At 36.0% G+C, this 19,592-nt stretch overlaps 1 non-coding gene across 1 annotated transcript; it reads right to left on the bottom strand.

Moving 5' to 3' along the window:
• Positions 1–15,969: 15,969 nt before the first annotated feature.
• LOC128286013 (small nucleolar RNA R71) lies at positions 15,970–16,076 on the bottom strand. The gene has a single exon (XR_008276560.1). It is a non-coding gene; the product is annotated as a small nucleolar RNA R71 (small nucleolar RNA).
• Between the last annotated feature and the right edge of the window lie 3,516 nt (positions 16,077–19,592).

The following is a 19,592-nucleotide window of genomic DNA, read 5'->3' as shown; positions in this document are numbered from 1 at the left end:
TGTACAAGTTTCATTTTTGGGCCTAGGGACAAAATCAGAATTTATGAAAAAGCTAGGGGCAAAATTGTAATTTTCTCTAGGACGTAAATTGAGTCCATTTATATATGAAATGTATGAAATTGATGGTTAAATTAATTTATATAGATCTAGACAACACTAATTCGAGGTTAGATCGAGGAAAAGGAAAGATTTCGGATTAGTAGACTTTTACGCGAACAAGTGTCGAGGTAAGTTCGTGTAACTTAATCTGGAATGTAAATATATTTAATTGAATGTTTTGTTGTATGAAATGTAATTTATATTGATGTACATTACTTGAATGTTATAATGAGAAACTTAATACATGCTTGAAATGGTGATAAAGGGTTAAGTCCCGATTGAATGTTGAATTCCGATGATTGTATGTGCTTTCCCGAAACAAATAGGGTATTACATTTGTTGCGGACAGGATTTAGCTTAGATGAGTAATCCCAATGACCTTGTTATAGAAAGGATTTAACTTGGACGGGTAATCTTGATAAATTACCTCTTGAGCATATTTATGATTAGGGTTTAGCATGGACTGGTAACCCTGTTATAAAACAAGGAACTTCAGAGTGTGTTCCTTGGTTAAGTACCCTAACGGGTAACTTCGATAAGAATTGAAAGATTAATAAATCGTACACTTCGAGTGTACTATTTAAGCATTCATCGAAATTTCAATGATTCAACGGACATCAAACTCTTGACATGGCATGAAAATCTTGAGATGATATAATAATGACTTGAAAGAATATTGCTTAATGAGCTCATCTATTCTTACTTGATGTGTATGGAAACTTTGTGACTAACATGTTTGATTGAGTGTATGTGATTAGGCAATTTAGCTAAATGGAAGGAAACATAACATTGTATGCCTAGATTTTAATAAAAAAGATTGGTAAGTTTAGTTTCCGTTATACAAACTTACTAAGCATGTAATGCTTACCTCATTTTATTTTCCCCTGTTTTATAGAGCTTGGAAGCTTGTGAAGGTTGGAAGATCATTGGAGCGTCGTCACACTATCAACTAGCATTTTGGGTATACTTAGTAAAATCGTTTTGGTATAATGACATGTATAGGAAAACTTGGCCAATAGTGGCTTCAAAATGTTATTTTGTAACCTAGCCATTGGAATGGCTAGTAATAGTTCATTTTGGCATGTTTAAGGAGATTATTATGATATACATGTAACAACCCAAACCCGTGACCGTCACCGGATTTGAACACGTGGTGTTACCGGGCTTACTTCCCTTTTTTCTCTCTTGACAATAATTGATTTCAGTTCCAGGCAGGCTAGCTAACTGCGTCACTGTCACCTTAAAAATCATATCTCGAGTTCTAGAACTCGAAAATCAGTTCCGTAAATTTTCCCTGAAACTAGACTCATATATCCCTCCCTGGATTTATTTCTAGAATTTTTGGTCGGGCCAATTGGTACAGTTTATTAGTTAAAGTCACCCATGTTACAGGGGTCGACTACACTGACCTTCGCGCGTTACAACTTGAATATCTCTCTGTACAGGGCTTTAATACTGGTGCCGTTTATTTATAAAGAAACTAGACTCAAAATGGAATCTGAAAATATAAGGCATGACTTCTAATTCTTTCTGGATAATTTATAGTAAATTTTAAAAGTCGCGACAGGGGACCCAGAAAGCGTTCTGGCCCTGTCTCACAAGAACTCTAATATCTCTCAGTATACTGCTCATATGGTCGTTTCGTTTTGTCCATATAAAAATAGATTCATCAAGGTTAAATTTCATAATTTATTCACTATTTAATTCTACTTATACTATTTTTAGTGATTTTTCAATCTCATCTCACTGCTGCTGACAGCAACAGTTACTGCAGTAGACTATGCCAATTTCATGAATCTTTCCTTGGCCTTACTAATCATCCATCATACATGACACAAATTATGGCCAGCTTATCGAAATTAAAGTTTCTAAGACTCGTGGCTATAGGTTCTAGCATCCCACTCGACGACCACATAGGCCATTTTCACATGGCTTAAAGTTTACAACCCACAATTCAACAAAACATAATAGCCTATACGTGCCAATTGTTCTCCTAGTTCAACTACGAAGACAATACCAAAAGGTTTCCAGCCGGTGTGATGACTTCAACGACGGTTCCGAGCACGCGACAATACGAGTCCAAGAGACCTAAAATGGGTGACAAGAAAACATCGAGTGAGTTTATAACTCAGTAAGTCATAAGCATTCATCAACCATCCATTAGTAAAATTTTCACAACATGAAACAGTAAACGAGGCTAGGTACTTCATCCATATCGGAACTATACCATAATTCCTCGGACCTTTCGATTCAATCTCATTCCAAGTCATACATCCACATTTCATATTCTATACAATAAGATAATTGAGGCATTTTACACACCAACTCATTCACACCACAATCATACAATTGCAATCATCACATAGATTTAAAGCTTACCACGCCAACCCCGAGCAAGAACGTATTGCCTATTCGTCATGAGCTCAAGGTACTTACCCGATCCGCTGTCCATACTCAACTCGATGGAGACACACCTCCATATAATTGTTCGATCGGAGATATATATATATAGAGTACGCACACACAAGGCTTAATACTCGATTTCGCACACTTAGTGCCATGCGATTTAAGCCCTTTTACATTGCCATACCCTTCGAGCTCGCACACTTAGTGCCATATATTTCCAGCATGCACACTTAGTGCCATATATTTCCAGCATGCACACTTAGTGCCAATCTCGTCACCGTACACTCAGATTGCCCAAGACACTTAGTGCCGAAAGCAACTTTCTACACATTTCACTATTTCTTTTACATTCAACAAATGTCATCATTCCATACACATACATTTTCATTTGTAAATATATATATCATCCCATTAAACACAATTGCATAAATTTTACAATCATTTAAGCAATATCAAATACGTGCTTAATGACTTACCTTGTGTTCGTAAATAATTCCAAGTCGGCTACTCGATGATCTTCGATTTCCCTTGTTGGACGCCTCTCCTTTAGGATCTTGAGCTTAAACAAATAAATTAGCTCATTCAACCGCTTTGGTACATATATTGGTATCCACATTTTAATGATCTTATGACATACGAACGACATGGTAAAATTTTTATCTTACTACCTTACGTTCTTAGCTATTCGGCTAATAGCCTTATGCAATTACCATACTATCAATAATCCAATCATATTCATTACTCAAGTATAGTATTTTCACATTCGCAATAGTATTACATACAATAGCCGATTCTTCTTACTTTGTATTTATGCATCTATTTGATCATTAGTTTAGTTCAAACACCCATACACCAAGATTTATCAAGTTTAGCATGAAACATAACCTTAATCCTCAATGACCACTATGGCGAAAATCCTAGTCAACCCAAAATCACAATTTCTAACACATAATTGTTCATAACACAATTAAAGCATCCTCTCCATTCCAACACTTCAAGACACATACATTTCCCACAAATCTCCAACTTCATATTCGGCCTTAGTGTACATACACAAGCCGATTTTTTCTTCCTATCATCCAACCTAACTATATGAATATTTAACTAGCTCACACTTCACCCATCCACAATCACTCATTTAACACAAAGAAAATAATCAACTCCCTTCACTATCTACCATGGCCGAATACTTCATGCACCACCCAAATCCAAAATTTTAACATGGGCTAGTTAAAGAACTTAGTAATCAACTTACATTAAGCTGAAATTTCAAAATCTAACATGAATTACTAACCTTGTTTTGAGCTTAAAGTTGACCGAAATCTCCCTCCCCTTTCTTTCTTCAATTCGCTAAGAGAGAACCAAAGGAAATGAAGCTCTCTTTTTTCTTTCTTTGCTCCATTCACTGCAAGGGGGGGCAACCACACACACACATTTTTTTTTTTTCTCTTCCTACAACCTTAATATTTTATCAATTTTGACATCAACCATTAACAAAACATGTTTATGACATGTTTTCTTTTGCCCATCATCCTTGTCATGGCGGCCACTAGGCTATCTTTAGGAAATTTGACATGCAAATCCTCATTTTCACAACATGCATTATTAGGCCACTTTGCATTTGCCTAGCACATTTCAAATTTTCTCACACAAGTCCTTTCTAGTGAAATTCACCTTTATAACACTAAATCAAATCATCAAAAACGTCACACACAATTTAACACATATCATAGGCATCACAATAAATTTTAAATTATTTTTATGCCTCGGTTTTGTGGTCCCGAAACCACATCCCGTCTAGGGTCAATTTTGGGCTGTCACAATACATATACACACGTGTTATGTCATGAATATGTGATCAATGTTTTGGATGCCTAAATTAATTCAAGGTAAGTTTATAAACACTTGTGCATGATATGTCATGTTAAATGATGAAATTTTCTATTTTGAATGCTTGGATTTGTTGGTATTGGTTGTGTGTTTCAAGTGTAGGTCTTGGGTGAAATTTTGTGTAATATCCTGAATTAGGGCTTAATCGGAATAGTGGTTTCATGACCACAAATCTGAGATAAAAATAATTATTTTATAATTATTTTGATGAATATGATATGATTGCATGATTGTGTGAAAATTTCGTGATGAAATTCTATGCCTAAAGTGCTTAAATTGAAAGTAGGGACTAAATCAAATAAGTTGCAAAATTTGCATTCTAGAAGCTTTTAGTATGAAATTGCATTGAAATATTAATTAGGAGGTCTTAAATAACAATTTGACCAATTTCTAAGTCTATGGACAAAAATTGGACATGGATGGAATTTTTGGAAAGTTTAGTAGTAAGGGCATTTTGGTCATTTAGTTATTAAAATGAATTAAAAACAAAATTAAAAGCCAATTTTTGTCCATCTTCTTCATTAGGCCGAAATTTCAAGGGTTCTCCATAGTTAGGGTTTGTTTCAAGCTTCCAAGCTCCATAGTAAGTGATTCCAAGCCCGCTTTTAATGTTCTTTACGTTTTTGGAATCCTTAGCTCGATTAAGCTTATGTTAGCAATAATTCAACCTAGGGTTTATATTTGGAAAAATACCCATAGGTGAAATTTGTGTATTTTGATGTTTTATGATAGAATATGGGGTTTTAAATTATGTTAGACAACTTATGCTACTCGGTTTTGAGTGAAAACGAGTAAAAGGGCTTAATCGGCAAAAATACCTAATAGTCACAAGTATATGTTAGAGTAAGAATTTGATGTTGCCATAGAAGGAAAAATGATCAGCATGTTATAAAACATAAGAATAAGGAATAAAGTTTAATTCCAGAGCCTAGGGAAAAGTGTAATTATGCAAAAGTTTAGGGCAAAAGTATAATTTTTCCAAAGTTCAGTATTAAATGCTATTTTGATGAATGTATGTATTAAATAAGATTAATTTGGCATTATAGATCAAGAGAAACGAGATTCAAGTCACGATCGAGGAAAAGAAAAGATTGTAGACTAAATTGCAAAATCTTTATATTTTGGTACCAAGGTAAGTTCATGTGTAAATAATGTAGCATAATTGTTATTTTAAGTTATTGATGTTAATTATATGATATGCTGATTTTATTATGAAATATATGCTTTGTGGTTATTTTCGAATAAAATGCAAATTATGTGTATTAATTGTTAAATATAAAGTACTACCGAGTATTGGTTTTGGTATTTTATGGAAGATGGCAAGGATATGTGTTCGAGGAAAATCCCGTTTGAACCTTAGGAATAGATTAGGATACAAGTGACATGTCACTAGGATGGTTGAGCATCCGAACTCGTTGAGTTGAGTCTGAGTTCACTTATGGATGCGAATGTCCGAACTCGTTGAGTTGAGTTCGAGTTCGTGAAATGTAACTAGGCATCCGAACTCGTTGAGTTGAGTCCGAGTTCACTTATGGATGCGAACCCCCGAGCTCGTTGAGTTGAGTCCGAGTTCACTTAGGGGCAGGTTACATGATTTCTTGATTACATATGAGGCACTTATGTGCAAATTATCCGTGTATCCGAGTTGTATTCCGATGTGTTCAACGGGTGAAATTTCTAGTGAAATGGAAGAACACTTAAGGTGCAAGCGACGTTTTGGTAAGTGTTGTGAAATGGACACTTTGGACAGGTATGTTCTTAACCCTCGGGTTGAAAATAGATACAACAACGATAAGGTGGTAAGATGATGAATGATGTTTAGAAATGTGATATATGTTTTGGTGATACCATGCTAAAGTTGTTTGGTATATTTGTATTGTTATGTTACTTGTTATTTACATATGAACTTACTAAGCATTTATGCTTACTCCTCCTCTTTATTTATCTGTAGTTTTGAACAAGCCAGCTCGGGAATCGGGACGGGTCGAAGGTTCGATCACATTATCCAAAGGACTTTCATCTGGGTAAATGGCTTGTAAAACTTAAGTATGGCATGTATAGCAATATACTTATTTTGTGTAAATAATTTTATGATATGGCCATGATTGGTTGAGAAAACGTTTGATATTGATAAGTCATGGTGATGGTTAAATTTAGATCATGTTTGAGATCATGGACGTTTAATAGGTTATCTAGTTCATAGCAACTCATGAAAAGATGAAATTTGCCTTAAAACAGAATATTGCTGCAGCAATGACATGAATTTGAAAAATCACTAAAAATAGTATAAATGTAATTAAATGATGAGCAAGTTATGAAATTGAATCTTAATGAGTCTATTTTCATATGGATAAAAAACAACAGGCATATAAATTATACTTTATGAGATATTTGAAACCTTGTGAAACAGGGCCAGAGTGATTTCTGGATCCTCTATTCTGATTTTAAAAATTCATAATAAATTGTAAACAAATAATTAGACGTCATTCTTTATATTTAAAGATTCCTTATTGAGTCTTGTTTTAATAGAAACAAACCTTGTAGTCATTGAAATTCTGTATAGAGAGATATCCGATTCGTAATACACAGATGTCAGAGCAATCAAACCCTGAAACAGGGGAGAATTTAACTAATAAACTGTACTAATTGGCCCAACCAAAAATTCTAGAAAAAAATTAGTAAATAGATATATGAGTCTAGATTTAGGGAAAATTTACGGATCTTGATTTCAAGTTTCGTAACTCGAGATATTATTTTTCTTGTAACTGTGATGTGGGTAGCTAGAAAGCTGTGAATGTAGAAACAAATGATTTGAAGTTCTTAATTTGATAAATTATGTTCGGTAACTCCTCAAGCTCGACTCTGGAAACAGTTTCGGGCGTGGGGGCGTTACATTTGGTGGTATCAGAGCAGGTTTAGTCGGTTCTTGGACTACGTGTTGTATGTACGAATTTTGCTATACATGCCATATGTATGAATTGTGATAGTGTGACGACTTCTGACCTTTTTAAATGATTTTTATATAGTAAATGGATCCCGATCCAAATTGTGGCGAGATGAAGTAGAGAGTAATGCGCCACTTAATTGAAGGGACAACACGATCGAAAACCCACCCCTACCGTTGGTCGGGGAGGAGGAGAAAGGGATCGGAAGCCTTTCTCCAAATGATGAGTGCATGGTACACTCGAGTTCGTTCATACGAACCCAAATGTACGACCTCCCCACCTCCCCAATTCTTCAACCTATGCCTCCGATGCCTCAAGGAGTGGATATGATAAAATTTCACGAACCCCGCTGATGTAATTCGTAAACAAGGGGTGAAGAATTTAGAGCAAATATTGATGATGATGCGAGAAAGCGAGTTCGGCTTGAAAATTCTATCCGGTATTTGATGAATTATCTTGTACACCAAGAATGTTTGAAATGTGCTACGTCTTTGTTGAGAGATTCACCTATAATTGGTGGAAGACTTTGATTTCGGTGGTACCGAAAGAGAGGTAACACAGAATTCTTTCGAGAAGAGTTTCGAAGAAATATATTAGTGAAAGATTTATTGATCGAAATGTAAAGAGTTTCTTGAGTGAAGCAAGGTAATATGACATGATCGAATATGAAAGAGAGTTTGTTCGATTGAGTAAGTATGCGTGGAATATGTTCCTCTGAAGCCAAGATGTGCCGACGATTTGAAGACGGGCTTAACAAAGACATTAAGGTATTTGTTGGGATCCTTGAACTAAAAGAAATGGTGGTACTTGTCGATCGAGCTTGCAAGGTGAAGAATTCTCAAGGAAAAGAAAAGGTAGAATCAAACACGAAATTGGAAGAAAAGACCAATGAGTAATGCACCTCACAAAGAAACCGTAAAGTCAAGAAATATGAATCCTCGTTCCCAAGTTTCAATTTGGGCAATGATATGGAAATTTTAAGAAGCGAAATGTGGGTCCTAAATCTCGGACTACTTCATGGGCTAGTGTGGGAAATACGAGATTTGTTAAACCTAAATGCCGGTGTGGTAGAAATGATTTTGGTCCGTGCGAGCAAATGAATGTTTTCGATGTGGTTCTCCTGGATCATTTTATTAGAGACCGCCAGAGAGAGTCGAGAAAGAAAAATTTCGAATGTAAAAGCTAGTGGTGCAGACTCGAGGGAAGGTATCCGAGAAAAGTGGAAGTGAAACAAGCGAGAAGAATGTATCCAGAGATGCAAGCAGATTAGATCTGAAAGAAGAGCTCCACTAGAACTTATGCTATTAAAGCGCGTGAAGATGCTTCCTCACCGATGTGATTACCGGGTACATTTTCTCTTTATGATACTAATGTTATTGCTTTGATTGATCCGGTTCTACTCATTCATATGTATGCATGAAACTGGTGTCTAGTATGAATATACCGTTGAGAACACGAATTTATGATTAGAGTGTCGAATCCACTAGGCAAATGTGTGATAGTTGATAAAGTATGCAAGAAATGCCCTTTAATGATTCGGTCATTACTTTCCTACCGACTTGATGTTGTTGCCGCTTGATGAATTTGATGTTATTTTGGGTATGGATTGGTTGACATTGCATGATGCTATAGTAAATTGCAAAGAAAAGGTTATAGAATTAAAATGTGAAAGTGGTGAAATCTTGCGGGTTGAACCGCACAAATCGAGGCAATATTTAGTATGATTTCTTCGATGTCGGCTCGTAGATATTTGAGAAAGGGTTATGAAGCTTATTTGGCGTATGTAATTAATACAAAAGAAGTTGAAAAGAAAGTTGAATCGAGCTTGGTTGTATGTGAATTTGCGGATGTATTTCGGAAGAATTGTCGGGTTTGCCTCCAATGTCGGAAGTAGAATTTGGTATAGATTTGATAAGGAATAGCTCCGATCTCGATTGCTCCATATAGAATGGCACCAACAGAGTTGAAAGAATTAAAGTCGCAGTTGCAAGAGTTGACTGATAAAGGCTTTGTGAGACCAAGTTTTTCACCTTGGGGTGCTCCCGTGTTATTTGTGAAAAAGAAGGATGGTTCTATGAGATTATGTGTTGATTATCACAGTTAAACAAGGTGACAATCAAAAACAAGTATCCATTGCCGAGAATTGATGATTTGTTTGATCAGCTAAAAGGAGCGACATGGTTTTCAAAGATTGACTTGAGATCTAGGTATTATCAGCTGCGAGTGAAAGAGTCAGATGTGCCTAAAACTGCTTTTAGAACAAGGTACGGTCATTATGAATTTTTAGTTATGCCATTTGGGTTGAAAAATGCTCCTGCTGTGTTTATGGACTTTATGAATCGCATATTTCGGCCATACCTGGACAGATTTGTTGTGGTGTTTATAGATGATATTTTAATTTATTCAAAGGATGAGACAGAGCATGCTAAGTATTTGAGGATAGTTTTGCAAACTTTGAGAGATAAGTAGCTGTATGCTAAGTTTAGTAAAAGAGAATTTTGACTCCGGGAAGTTGGATTTTTGGGTCATATTGTTTCAGGTGATGGTATACGGGTTGATCCTAGTAAAATTTCAGCCATTGTTGATTGGAAACCACCGAAAAATGTAACTGAAGTTAGGAGTTTCTTAGGGCTAGCTGGGTATTATCGGCAGTTTGTAAATGGATTTTCTATAATTGCGGCTCCTATGACTAGACTACTCCGAAAGGATGTTAAATTTGAATGGACGGAAGAATGTCAACAGAGTTTCAAGAATTGAAAAGTTATTAATCAAGCACCGGTGTTGATACAACCCGATTCGGTAAAGAATTTGTGGTGTATAGTGATGCTTCTCTAAATGGTTTGGGGTGTGTACTCATACAAGAAGGAAAAGTGGTGGCTTATGCTTGAGGCGCTTAAAACCTCATGAGAGGAATTATCCTACTCACGATTTGGAATTGGTCTGCAGTGGTGTTTGCTTTGAAAATTTGGCGACATTATTTGTATGGTGAAAAGTGCCGAGTATATATCGATCACAAAGTCTTAAATACTTGATGTCACAAAAAACTTGAATTTGAGACAATGAAGATGGTTAGAGTTATTGAAAGATTACGAGCTTGTTATTGATTATCATCCGGGAAAAGCGAATGTGGTTGTCGATGCTTTAAGTAGAAAGTTGTTGTTTGCTTTGAGAGTTATGAACACTCGCTTGAAAATGTCGATGACGGTTCGGGTCTAGCGAGTTAAGAGCAAGACCGATGTTTTACAAGAGATTTTGAAGCTCGGAAAATGATTAAGATTTGCTAGCCAAGAGAAAACAAAGGTGAAGTCGACACGGATCGATTTCGAATCGGTTCGATGGTTGTTTGATGTTTAAAATCGATTTGTGTACCGAAAAATGATGAGTTGATTCAAAAGATTTTGCATGAAGCACATAATGGTTGTTTGGCGGTTCATCCAGCAAGATCGAAGATGTATAATGACTTAAAGAAAATGTACTGGTGGAGTGGAATGAAAAGAGATATTTCCGAGTTTGTATCAAAGTGCTTAGTTTGTCAACAAGTGAAAGCTGAACACCAAGTACTTCGGGATTACTTCAGCCTTATTATGGTTCCTGAATGGAAATGAGATCGGATTACTATGGATTTTATATCAAGGTTGTCGTTAACTCCAGGGAAGAAAAATGCCATCTGGGCAATAGTTGACAGACTGACTAAATCGGCTCATTTTATTCCTGTACGTACAGATTATTCTCTTAATAAGTTGGCTGAATTGTATATCCGAGAGATTGTTAGACTTCATGGGATACCTTTGTCAATCATTTCGGATAGAGATCCGAGGTTTACCTCACGGTTTTGGCAAAAGTTGCAAGAGGCATTAGGTACAAAGTTAAATTTCAGACCGCTTTCATCCACAAACCGATGGACAATCGAGAGAGTAATTCGATTCTTGAAGACATGATCGATATTGCGTATTGGAATTTCAAGATAGTTGGGAAAGGTACTTACCATTGGTAGAATTTGCTTATAATAATAGTTATCGACGAGTTTGAAGATGGCACCTTATGAAGCATTATATGGTCGTAAATGCCTGGACGCCATTGTATTGGACCGAACTCAAGGAAAATTAGATTTATGGAGTTGATTTAATAAAAGAAACCGAAGAAAAGGTGAAAGTGATTTGAGATTGTTTGAAAGCTGCTTCAGATAGATAGAAATCTTATGCGGATTTGAAACGAAAAGAAATGGAGTTTCAAGTTGGTGATAAGGTATTTTTGAAAGTGTCTCCATGGAAGAAAGTCCTTAGATTTGGACGAAAGGGCAAGTTAAGTCCGCGTTTTATTGGATTGTATGAAATAATTGAAAAAGTTGGACCGGTAGCGTATCGGCTAGCGCTACCACCTGAATTAGAGAAGATTCATGATGTGTTTCACGTATCTATGTTACGTCGGTATTGTTCGGATCCTTCACATATAATTTCACCGACAGAAGTTGAACTACGACCGGATATGACTTATGAAGAAGAACCGATTAAGATTTTAGCTCGAGAAGTCAAACAACTAAGAAATAAAAGTGTTGCACTTGTGAAAGTGTTGTGGCAAAAGCATGGGTTAGAAAAGACTACATGGGAACCTGAAGAAACTACGAAAAACCAATACCCACACCTATTTACTGGTAAGATTTTCGAGGACGAAAATTCTTAAAAGGGGGGAGAGTTGTAATATCTTGAATTAGGGCTTAATCGGAATAGTGGTTTTGTGACCACAAATTCGAGATAAAAATAATTATTTTATAATTATTTTGATGAATATGATATGATTGCATGATTGTGTGAAAATTTCGTGATGAAATTCTATGCCTAAAGTACTTAAATTGAAAGTAGGGACTAAATCAAATAAGTTGCAAAATTTGCATTCTAGAAGTTTTTAGTATGAAATTGCATTAAAATATTAATTAGGAGGTCTTAAATAACAATTTGACCAATTTCTAAGTCTATGGACAAAAATTGGACATGGATGGAATTTTTGGAAAGTTTAGTAGTAAGGGCATTTTGGTCATTTAGTTATTAAAATGAATTAAAAACAAAATTAAAAGCCAATTTTTGTCCATCTTCTCCATTAGGCCGAAATTTTAAGGGTTATCCATAGTTAGGGTTTGTTTCAAGCTTCCAAGCTCCATAGTAAGTGATTCCAAGCCCCGTTTTTAATGTTCTTTACGTTTTTGGAATCCCGGTAGCTTATGTTAGCAATAATTCAACCTAGGGTTTATATTTGGAAAAATACCCATAGGTGAAATTTGTGTATTTTGATGTTTTATGATAAAATATGGGGTTTTAAATTATGTTAGACAACTTGTGCTACTCGGTTTTGAGTGAAAACGAGTAAAAGGGCTTAATCGGCAAAAATACCTAATAGTCACAAGAATATGTTAGAGTAAGAATTTGATGTTGCCATGAAGGGAAAAATGATCAGCATGTTATAAAACATAACAATAAGGAATAAAGTTTAATTCCCGAGCCTAGGGGCAAAAGTGTAATTATGCAAAATTTTAGGGGCAAAAGTGTAATTTTTCCAAAGTTCGTATTAAATGCTGTTTTGATGAATGAATGTATTAAAGAAGATTAATTTGGCATTATAGATCAAGAGAAACGAGATTCAAGTCACGATCGAGGAAAAGAAAAGATTGTAGACTAAATTGCAAAATCTTTATATTTTGGTACCAAGGTAAGTTCATGTGTAAATAATGTAGCATAATTGTTATTTTTAAGTTATTGATGTTAATTATATGATATGCTGATTTTTATTATGAAATATATGCTTTGTGGTTATTTTCTAATAAAATGCAAATTATGTGTATTAATTGTTAAATATAAAGTACTACCGAGTATTGGTTTTGGTATTTTACGGAAGATGGCAAGGATATGTGTTCGAGGAAAATCCCATTTGAATCTTAGGAATAGATTAGGATACAAGTGACATGTCACTAGGATGGTTGAGCATCCGAACTCGTTGAGTTGAGTCCGAGTTCACTTATGGATGCGAATGTCCGAACTCGTTGAGTTGAGTCCGAGTTCGTGAAATGTAACTAGGCATCTGAACTCATTGAGTTGAGTCCGAGTTCACTTATGGATGCGAACGCCCGAGCTCGTTGAGTTGAGTCCGAGTTCACTTAGGGGCAGGTTTCATGATTTCTTTATTACATATGAGGCACTTATGTGCAAATTATCCGTGTATCCGAGTTGTATTCCGATGTGTTCAACGGGTGAAATTTCTAGTGAAATGGAAGAACACTTAAGGTGCAAGCGACGTTTTGGTAAGTGTTGTGAAATGAACACTGTGGACAGGTATGTTCTTAACCCTCGGGTTGAAAATAGATACAACAACGATAAGGTGGTAAGATGATGAATGATGTTTAGAAATGTGATATATGTTTTGGTGATACCATGCTAAAGTTGTTTGGTATATTTGTATTGTTATGTTACTTGTTATTTACATATGAACTTACTAAGTATTTATGCTTACTCCCTCCTCTTTATTTACTGTAGTTTTGAACAAGCCAGCTCGGGAATCGGGACGGGTCGAAGGTTCGATCACACTATCCAAAGGACTTTCATCTGGGTAAATGGCTTGTAAAACTTAAGTATGGCTTGTATAGCAATATACTTATTTTGTGTAAATAATTTTATGATATGGCCATGATTGGTTGAGAAAATGTTTGATATTGATAAGTCATGGTGATGGTTAAATTTAGATCATGTTTGGGATCATGGAAGTTTAATAGGTTATCTAGTTCATAACAACTCATGAAAAGATGAAGTTTGCCTTAAAATAGAATATTGCTGCAGCAATGACATGAATTTGAAAAATCACTAAAAATAGTATAAATGGAATTAAATGATGAGCAAGTTATGAAATTGAAGCTTAATGAGTCTATTTTCATATGGATAAAAAATAATAGGCATATAAATTATGCTTTACGAGATATTTGAAACCTTGTGAAACAGGTCTAGAGTGATTTCTGGATCCTCTATTTTGATTTTAAAAATTCATAATAAATTATAAAAAAATAATTAGAAGTCATTCTTTATATGTAAAGATTCCTTATTGAGTTTAGGTTTAACAGAAACAAACCTTGTAGTCATTGAAATTCTGTATAGAGAGATATCTGATTCGTAATACACAGATATCAGAGCAGTCAAACCCTAAAACAGGGGAGACTTTAACTAATAAACTGTACTAATTGGCCCAACCAAAAATTCTAGAATACAATTAGTAAATATATATATGAGTCTAGATTTAGGGAAAATTTACGGATCTTGATTTCAAGTTTCGTAACTCGAGATATTATTTTTCTTGTAACTGTGATGCGGGTAGCTAGAAAGCTGTGAATGTAGAAACAAATGATTTGAAGTTCTTAATTTGATAAATTATGTTCGGTAACCCCTCAAGCTCGACTTCGGCGACGGTTTCGGGCGTGGGGGCGTTACATTTTGGGTGAGAAATGAAGCTAGAAATGGCTTCATTTTGTCCACACGGGCGTGTGTGACACACGGCCTGGTAACATGGGCATGTGGTTAGGCCATGTGTCCCCTGCACCTTAATTTTGAGAAATAGAATGCTCAGAATTGGGCACATGAGCAGAGACACAGGTGTGTTTCTCAACTGTGTGTGCCACACAGCCTAGACATAGGCGTGTGTCTTGGCCATGTGAAACTTGTACCTAATTTCGAATTAAATTAATTAACCACACGGCCTAGCACATGGTCGTGTGGCATGGCTGTGTGTGCAAGTCAGAGAGTTACACGGGGCCAAACACAGCCTCCAACACCGGCGTGTCCCAGGATCACATGCACATGTCCCTTGGACCACACGGGCATGTGAGCCTTGTACCTTGGAAAAATTTTGAAAAGTCGCAAAAATTCTTAGAGGTCTCGATTAAGTCCCGATTCGATTCTAATGCCTGTATTGGGCCTCGAGGGCCCAATCAAGGAACATTATGGTTGATCTCTATAAATGAATAGTAATTTATGTAGATTAATGGAAAAATGTTTTGAATGTTCTGGTAATGCTTCAAAACCCTGTTCCGGCAATGGGTACAGGTTAGAGGTGTTACATGGCCTCGAGGGTCCATATAAGGGACAATATGATTAGTTTTAGATATGAATAGTAAATTACATGAATTAAATGAAATTATTCTATAAACTCTGGTAATGCTCCGTAACCCTATCCCAATGACGGATACGGGTTAGTGGTGTTACACAGCTACCTCCTACAGCTCCTGCTCCTCATACTATGTATGATTATGCTAAGCCCACTCTGATTGGGTCTGAATCGAGTATTGTGAGACCCACCATTGCTGCAAACAACTTTGAGCTAAAGCCGAACACAATTTAGATGGTACAATAGTATGCTCAATTTGATGGTTTGCAAGATGAAGATTCAAATACTCATTTGGCCAACTTTCTAGAGGCTTGCGAAACTTTCAAGATTAATGGCACTACTAATGACATCACACGCTTACAATTGTTCCTATTCTCTTTTAAGAGCAAGGCAAAATGGTGGTTAAATTCATTGCCACAAGGTTTTATCACAACTTGGGATCAGATGATTAAGAAGTTTATGTTTAAATACCTCCCACCGGCTAAAACATGCTAAGTTGAGGAACAACATCTCTTTTTTTGCTCAAATTGATTTAGAGATATTATATGATGCATGAGAGAGATTCAAGGATCTGTTGAGAAGGTGCCCTCCTCATGGGTTACCTTTGTTGTTGCAAGTTCAAACCTTCTACAATGGTTTGAATCCTTCAACTAGACAGATGATTGATACAGTAGCTGGTGGAACATAGAATAACAAAACACCTGAGGCAGCTCAAGAGTTTATTGAGGAGATAGCATTGAATAACTATTAGTGGCAAGTCATGAGAATGAAACCGATTAAAGCAACGAGTGTTTTTAATATTAATGCAGTTTCTATGTTATCAATTTAGGTTGTAGCTCTTGGTAAGAAAATTATTGTTTGAATTTTTCTAGGCGAGTGAATTTGATGATGCAGTGTGATGCGAATGGAGTGGGAATGATTAATTCAGAATATTCACCCTTCAAGTCTAACATGGAGCATGAGCAAGTCAACTTTATAGGTAATAATTCTAGATCTTACAATAACCCCTATAGCAATAGTTATAATAGAGGTTGGAGGAACCATCCAAATTTCTCTTAGGGTAATCAAGATAATCAAATGTCATAACCCACTTCAGGTTTTCAGCAGCCTTATCAGTAAGAGAAGAAATCGAACCTTGAAGAGATGTTGGCTAAATTTATTTTGGTGTCACAAACTTGATTTCAAAACACTGAGTCAGCTTTGAAAAATCAGAAAGCATCAAATCAAGGACTTGAAAATCAAATCAGACACCTTACCTAACTTGTTTTGGAAAGACCACAAGGTAGCTTACCTATCAACATTGAAACTAACCTAAAGGAGCAAATCTACGCAATCAATATTTGAAGCATGGAAGGGTTAGTCAAGTCTGAAAAGAAGTCAAAGCTAGAAGCTGTTGTGAAAAGTGATGAGGTTGAAGAGAGTAAGAAAAAGCATAAGCAGCATTGAAGAGAGACCACATAAAAGAACAATATAGTAAATTTCTTTAACTCTTAAAAAAAATTCACATTAACTTACCATTTGTTGAAGCCCTTTCGCAGATGCCAAAGTATGTAAAACTTTTAAAGGAGCTGTTAACAAATAAAAGGAAGTTAGATGACTTGTCGAATGTGGAGCTCAATACAGTTTGCTCGACCATTCTCTAAAACAAACTACCCAACAAACATAATGATCCAAGGAGTTTTACTATTTTTTGTCTCATTGGTAGTTTAAATGTTGAAAAAACTTTGGCTAATTTGGGAGATAGTATAAATTTCATGCCTTATAAGATGTTCCAACAACTTTGAGTAGGTGATGAAAAGATTACTCTTCAAGCACGTGATTTTGTTAAAGTCCCTAGTAAGCGAGATGATACTAATTGTTCTGTTAATGCTAGTAATCATGTGACTCAATGTTCTTTGTAGGAAATCCCTCATGAAAACGTGTTTGTGACAGCCCAAAATTGACCCTAGCTGGGAAGTGGTTTCGGGACCGCTAAACCGAGTCACCGAAATGTTTGAATGTAAAATTTATTGTCTAGAATATGTAATTATGAATGTGTGAAAATTTCAAGATCCGATTTAGCCGATTGCATGTGAATTCAGTTAGTAGGACTTGTGTGACACTTTTGAAAAGTGAAAGGCTAATCTATAAGGACCTAATAGTGCATGTAGTCAAAGGGGAGGACTTGCATGTCAAATTCCCCCCCCCAAGTTGTAATGGCCGGCCATGACAAGGAATCATGGGCTAAACATGTCATGAAACATGTTTTGTTGGTGCACTAGGGAGAAACAATAAACAAATAAGTATGGGTATTGAAGAAAGAAAAAAAAAATGTGTGTGTGTGAGTGAAACCCCCCCTTGCCGTGCATTGTGGAAGAGAAAAGAAAAATTTTGTTCATCCATTTTTCTCTTCTTTGGCCGAAAATACTAAGGAAAAAGGGAGGATTTTTGCTTCATGCTTGGTTTAGAAGAGATCTAGAAGGAGATTTGGCTATACTTGCATCAAGATTAAGGTATGTTGAGGTTGTGTCATGAGATTCATGCTTGTTTTGGTTGCTAACTTGATGAGCATGTTAGCCATGGTTCAAATCCTTGCTATGCCATGAAAAATGGTATTTGGCCAAGGTTGATATTGTGTTAAAGCCATTGCATGCTAAATGTGAAGCTTGTTGATGATGCATGTAATGATGGATTGACTACTCTTGAAATTTCTTTTTAGTGTTCTCGAGTAGGACATTGAATTCTTTGTTTAACCATGACCGAAGTTGAAAGGGTATGGTTGTGATGTATTCGGCCATGGTGCACTCATGAGCATGATTTATGCTTGTTACTTGATTGGTAAAAAAATTTTGTGTTTGGATGGGTATGAACCCCTTGAGATTCGGCCTTGCACCTATATGTGTATACATGTTTGCACATGATGTATTGGCATGACATATATACTATTTCAAGGTATGTATTTGCTTGTGATGATGTTTCGGTTATGAAGTACATGAGAGATGTGTATTGAGCTACAATATGTAATGCATTAGTTAGTAAAATGCATGCTGTTTTGTGTGGTATTAAGTGCATAATTGGCCTCAACATGGACATGCATATTCGCCACATGAGGGGAAATTGGTGTGCATGCATTCGGTTAGAGGCAAGCATATTGATGCTTATTCTTGGCTTAGAAAATTCGCTAAGAGGAATATTAACTAATGTGTTGAGTTCGATTCGTGATTTCGTATATATGCGACTTTGATGCCTAATGAGTATATATATTGGCTAGGTATCTTGAATTCTCTTCGATGCTCAAATGATAAAACCAATTTATTTGTTAAATTAAGCTCAAGAGCAAAGGGGAGCTAAATCCGATAAGGGGAAGGAAAAAGTCGTCGAATAGCCATCGAAATCGTTCGACCACGTTCGAGGTAAGTTTTTGAGTATCGAAACTTAGATTTTGATTCGAGTGAATGAAGTAATAAGCAATCGAAATTGTGCCTTTGTATGTGGCCATTGAGCCGAAATGATATTTTTGCTAAGTGAATTGTGCATAAAAGTTGTGTTATGAAATTGAAACAAAGATGTGTATGAATGTTCGAGTGATATCGGGCTAAGCCCAAGGCAATTGTGCGAGTTATGATATCCAAAGCTAAGCCCAAGGCAATTGTGCGAGTTGTGATATCCGGTTAAGTCCCGAAGGCATTTGTGCGGGTTACCATAACCGGGCTATGTCCCGGCGTTTGAACGAGTAGCTATATCCGGATAAACTCCGAAGGTATGTGATTCGAGAACTTTGAACTTGCTGTAAAAATTTTCAGTTAATACGCTTGTGAAATTCCTAACAACAAGGTACGTTTCGTGTGCTTTGCACACTATGAGTAAGTGTATGTGCGATTCGCTCCGATGATAAATGAGTTATCGGCCTTGACTAAGCCGTTATTAGTGTATGAATATAAGAGTTGGGATTGTGAAGTAAGCATGTCTTTGAGAAGTTGTGCATATGAATTATTGTTTAGCTACTTGAATGCTATGCTTTGGTTGTGTGTGTATTATGGCTCGAAACTTACTAAGCATAAATTGCTTACTCCGTTTCTTTGTTTCTCTGTTTATAGATTTTGCTCGTTAGCGATCGGATTCGGGATCATAGAAGTT

Source organism: Gossypium arboreum, chromosome 12 (assembly GCF_025698485.1).
Source record: "Gossypium arboreum isolate Shixiya-1 chromosome 12, ASM2569848v2, whole genome shotgun sequence".
In the NCBI taxonomy this organism is placed as follows: Eukaryota; Viridiplantae; Streptophyta; class Magnoliopsida; order Malvales; family Malvaceae; genus Gossypium; species Gossypium arboreum.
Note: the sequence above shows the minus strand (reverse complement) of the source record. Positions and strands in the feature narration are given on the sequence as shown.